The sequence below is a fragment of the Sturnira hondurensis genome, unplaced genomic scaffold (genome assembly GCF_014824575.4).
Source record: "Sturnira hondurensis isolate 20B ecotype Veracruz unplaced genomic scaffold, ASM1482457v3 Scaffold0010128, whole genome shotgun sequence".
In the NCBI taxonomy this organism is placed as follows: Eukaryota; Metazoa; Chordata; class Mammalia; order Chiroptera; family Phyllostomidae; genus Sturnira; species Sturnira hondurensis.
The window spans coordinates 24039428-24045427 of NW_028082759.1; positions in this window are offsets into that span (position 1 = coordinate 24039428).

Here is a 6000-nt window from a genome sequence, read left to right on the forward strand (position 1 = left end):
CTTGCAAAAACCTACACCAGGTACTTTTTTAAGCACAAAATAGCTAGCATTTATTGAGTTAGACATTGCTCTAATTATTTGTTCTATTTACATACTGTGCTAAGTAGTCACATATTATGAAGTAAATACCCTACACAAACTAAATCCAACCAAGAATCAAACTTAAAAGTCAATAACCACTGGACTGTAAGGAGTGCAAATAAAATTTATAAAAGGGGAAAACTGAAAGCTATCTAAATGTTCAGCAATAGTGGGAAAATTTTAATACACTTACATATATGAATATTATGATCTTAACATAAATTTTTAAAAAGAGGAATGCATAAGGAAAATATTCCCATTACAACAAGAAAGTGAAGGATATACCGTAACATTATTTTATGATATCACTGAATAGGTGCTGGGGATTTGGTTTGAAGTACAGGGGCAGATGGTGGAGATTGAAAGGTGAATGGGCATTTTACAACACACAGTGATAAGTATTACAGGATAAGCACAGATTTCTAAAGAAACACCCAAAGGAAAACAAACTAGGGTGTGTAGCGCCGTAGCACATTTCCCTTAAAAGAGGTCCACACATCACTGAAACTGGAGAACCAAGGGACTAATTCATAAAGGGATAATGGCCCAAGGAAGTGTGTGAGGTGACAGGAGGGGATGGCACTCAAGGCACCGACAGATGGTATGACCTTGCTGACACCTTTTCCTCAACACTACTTCCCAAAGGAGGGTGCAGGCATGGATGTCCACGTGCCCGTTCCAGTAAGGACGCTGAGCCAGTCTCCATGAGATGATGGTTTTTTTTTCCTCTGGTAAACAGGAGCGTGGAGCAACCTTGCCAGCTCAAAGTGAGGAAGCAAGGTGGGCAGAAGTTTGAGGAGAATGGGTCCCGGAAGCAAGAGAAACAAGTATTTCCAAATATTTTTAGGATTGAGGTCCCCCAAAAGATATTAATTGTAAAATCAGAGAAACAATATTATTTTAAAAGTTGGAATTGCTATAGTAGTTATATTATATTTCATGTTAAAACATACATGCTTATTCTCACCACAATCTCAAATGTTAAAAATTACTTAAGATTCCATTGTAAAATTTATAAAAAAAGTATTTTTATTTAGGTACCTGTTTAATAAGTTAAGCTTTCCTCATTTTAAAAGCACCTTATTGGATTTTTAAAGGATATTTAAGTTTAAACAAAAATCCATTTTATTCCTATAATCAAGACTTCATTCTTCTATAGGTACCTAATAATTATATACCCTGCTCATAAACCTTCAGTGCTACCCCATTAGAGCACGAAGTGCAAACTGTGTAGTTTCATTTTTTTAAAGTACACCTTTACAAACAGTGGAGCAGCAATTACAGAGTTAGATGCCTTTATTTCCTGCTATACATTAATCGGGTTAAACGGGGTTAAATCGGGTTAAATCAAGGTGTACTCAACTTGCTTGATTAAAAGATGACCGAGGGTCCTTGTTAGACAGACATACACGTTTTAACACCCTGCCCTGCTTGAGCAGGATCTGAGTTTCCAGGGCCATCCACCTGGAAACCTATACTTTAAACACGTGCCCCATGGTGCCTGGGTGGAGGCCAACCTGGGAACGCTGCCCTAAGCCTGTCCTCAGCTCTGTGCTGCACACCACTGCCCATTGCCCCAGGAGCTGGGCCCCACGCCCACCTCCCGATTTTGAGTTTAGCAGACGTGCCTCTGCCTGCTCCAGAAGCCATCATCTGTGTCATCTTGAGCAGAGCAGCCTCTCCGAGCTTCACTTCTCATCTGTGAGTGTGGGTATTGGGTCCTGCTTCACAGGACTGCGTGGGGTCCAGTGAGTTCACACATGTTAAATACCTAGCACAGAAAGTGTCCAGGAAACTATTTTACGGGCCTTTTAATTCACACAGTTTCTCACTGTGGGATGCTACTTATCCAAAACACCACATTTTCCCTTCAAGATCCAATTCAAATAGTATCAAGAAGCCTTCCCAGACTCTTTTCCTATCTCAGTAAGAATTCCTGGTTCCACCTTCCCTCACAATGGAGCCCATGAAGTTCTTTAATAACAAGTACCAGTGTGCTTAGTGTCTAAATTATTTAGGGATGGTCTGCCTTTGCTGCCAAATGACGAGCTCCAGGAAAAAAAGGACTGGATCGCTTTTTTAAAAAAAAATCTTCCTCTTATACAAGGTTGAACGGGAGCAAGGAATGCCACAGAAAAGAATATCTTTTAAGAAATATTCCTTCACACTAGATATGTCCGAGATCTATCAACTTCCTTGGCTAATTTATTTCTATATGTTAGTTTAATAGACAACATACTCTCTACTCATAAAGTTACCACTTTCTGTGATCGTTCCCAAAAGAAGAAATAATAGCCATCATTTTAAATGATTATTTCATGGTATGGTATTAGCTAATCAGATTTCTAACTCTAGATGTCATATTTGTACTAATTAAATTAATATTTAACAACCTTAGATGTTTGGAGAAGATAAAGAAAGGAAAAGAATACGTTCCATTTTCAGGGCCTTTTAAAGATACTACATTTGTCTGTGTCCTAATCGGCAATTGCAGGAAGACTTACAGGAGTTGGATTGGGGTATAGTCTCGTTTTCTGCCTCACAAATGACCAGCCATCTTCTGAGGCCCAAAAATGTTTAGTTTAAGTTGCATATATATGTGACTTAAAGTCCTTATTTGCATAGATTATCATCTGAATTAGGCAAACAATACAATTCTGACATAAAATACACCAGATAAGAACATAATTAAATATTTAGTACCTTTAGCAGGTTCAAGAGCTCTTTCCCTAGTAATAATAGAAGCTAGCATTGAGAAGTAAATGCAAACAAGGCCAAAGGAGGTCATGGCCATCAAAAAATTAAAAAATTTGTTAGAGATTAATTAATATTGCTTTACTTGTGAACATGGAAATAATAATTCATGAACTATGGGGTAACACTGACAATCAAACAATTTTTAAAATCATGAATAAATAACTTGGTAGGTCAGCAAATTACATTAAAAAAACCGAGACTTGTAATATGGAATCTTAGAAATCTGGGGTAGAGACATAATATGTAAAAGTAACATTTTGGCAATCATCAGTTTATAGAGCTACATTATGATCTAAAATTATCATTCACCTATATAAAATGGAGTGATCTGTAAAAATGTACGAAACTTGTTCTAAGATCATGCATCTTCCATCTGAATAATAATGGAATCTAGATGCGAATGCAGAAGCAAACAGAAAAGGAACTGAAGCAGATGGCACAAAGTTCAAGCCCCAGACCTTGCATTTACTCCTAATTATCCTCGCTTGGCATTTGCATTTAGAAATGACAACAAATCCAGCGAAGTGTCGTGCAGCCAGAGATCATTAGCTGCCACCCAGAAGGAAGGGAGGCCCCCTTCGGACACGAAGGGGGACAACAGCGGCAGGAATTGCTGACGGTTGACCATCTGCCAACGAACAGGAAAGTAGGAAACAAAAGAAGACAGATGTATTACCAAAAAAATCATAGCTTGTAAATGAGTGCTAAGTGCCCGAAGTAGCACCTAAAAAAGAGAAGGTCACTGAGATGTGTAACCTTACAGTAAGCTGATGACAGCCGAGAAAATGTGTGACCAGCCATGAGTGCTGTGCATTCCCCAGTCCGAGGAGCTGGGTTCTCATCCTGATTCTGGCACTAAACCACCTGAACTCAGACAGTTTCCTCATCGGAATACAGGGATAAGAATCCCTGCCTACTACACAGCGTTGCGGAGAACCGAGTGAGACAACCCTCGGAACGGCATACCTTGTACCCTAAGAAATAGAGCAGTGTGTGCTAGATATTTTAAATGTTTGGAGTCCATTATTCATTTTAGTTTTTATTTTTTGAATTTGTTTTTTTGAATTGTCACTTCTTTCTTTTTTTATTCTTATTCAGTTACAGTTGTCCCCATTTCCCCGCCATTACTCTCCTCCGACATACCCACCCCCACTTCCCACATTTAATCCTAATCCCTCCTCGTCTTTGTCCATGGGTCCTTTATACATGTTCCTTGACAACACTTGCCCGGCTTTCCCCGTTATCCCCCTCCTCCCTTCCCTCTGATCACTGTCAGTTTGTTCTGTATTTCCATATCTCTGGTTCCATTTTGGTTGCTTGTTTCTTTTGTTGATTAGATTCCCCTTAAAGGTGAGATCACATGGCATTTTTCTTTCACTGCCTCACTTACTTCACTTCACATATTGCTCTTCAGTCCCATCCATGCTGCTGTGAAGGTTAGAAGCTCCTTCTTCCTTTCTGCTGCATAATATTCCATTGTGAAAATGTACTACAGTTTTTTTATCCACTCATTTACTGATGGGCACTTAGGCTGTTTCAATAAAGTACCTAAGAATAAACCTAACCAAGGAGGTAAAAGAACTGTACTCAGAAAACTATACATTGCTGAAGAAAGAAATTAAGGAAGATACAAATAAATAGAAGCATATACCGTGTTCATGGATTGGAAGAATTAACATCATCAAAAAGTCCATACTACCCAAAGCAATTTATAGATTCAACCAAAGCCCAATTAAAATACTTTTTGAATATAAAAGGATATTTTGCTTATCAGTAATAATATCTAATGGAGCAAACCTTTACCCCTGAGAGTTCTACCTATTTAAGGTATTTTAAATACACACATTTTGCCCTGGCTGGTGTAGCTCAGTGGATTGAGCGCGGGCCTGCGAACCAGAGGATCGCAGTTCGATTCCCAGCCAGGGCACATGCCTGGGTTGCAGACTGGTTCCCTGCGGGCCAACTCCCAGCAGGGGACGCATGGAAGGCAACCATACGTTGATGTTTCTCTCCCTCTCTCCTTCCTCTCTGAAGATAAATAAATAAAATCTTTAAAATAAATAAATACACACATTTTGCTGTTGACAAAAGAATGACATGTAGGTCATCGACCGTTTTCAGAGGCTCACTTCTAGCCCACTTTCCCCACTGGCTTAGGTGTCAGAACACAACAGCACTCTGGCTTGAACTGGCACCAAACAGCCATTAGGCCTTGCAAGTCACTTAGGTGAATTTTCTCAGCCTTTAGGATAGCTATCTTTGTGCTTCATTTTAATATCTAGGACAGTTGTTAACATAATCCCTTAGGTTCACATTTATGTTTTCATTTCTTAATTGATTATTTATTTTTTAGAGAGGGGAAGGGAAGAGAGAAAGAGAGGCACAAGAGGAGGCAACCATCAATGTGTGGTTGCCTCTCATGTGCCCCCAACTGGCGACCTGGCCCACAATCCAGATATGTGCCCTGACTGGGGATCGAACCATCCACCCTTTGGCTCACAGGCTGGCACTCAATCCACTGAGCCATGCCAGCCAGGGCTAGAACTTTACATATTTAGAGCACTTATATGTCATCTGAAATTCACACCACCACCCAGTAAGGTGGGTATTAACTTTTCTTATTACGAGAAGAACATGAAAATACAGACAAGTTAAATATCGTGCCAAGTCACACAACCAAGTTTGAAATAGGACTCCAAGGGAATGATTGAATTGCAATAGCCTTGTGCAAAATTTTTTTAAAAAATCGTTGAAAGTACTGAGTGCTGATATTATTGTATTTGGGTACTTCTTATAATCAAGATCACAGATGCATTAATGATTTTACTTTTACTTAAGAAAAAGTAACTGAGAAATGCAAAAACTTTTCCTTGACTTGGACAACCTATGTGTAACTTTTTATCAAAAAGTAGGATAGCTGAACATTTTTTTTTGCCAAGATGTTATTTTAGCATTGACATATTTTAAAGCTAACACCACATGCAGAGAAAAGTTTGCAACTTTGTTTCAATTTTGGTTTGGCTGATGTATCTTTTTCAAAAGCATAGCAATTTAATGCTTTACATTTTGAAAACCATATTTGCAACAGAAAAATATACAAATAATTAAAAAATAAACACTCAGAAGACATCCTTCAAAATAAGGCATAAAAATCCAATAGAA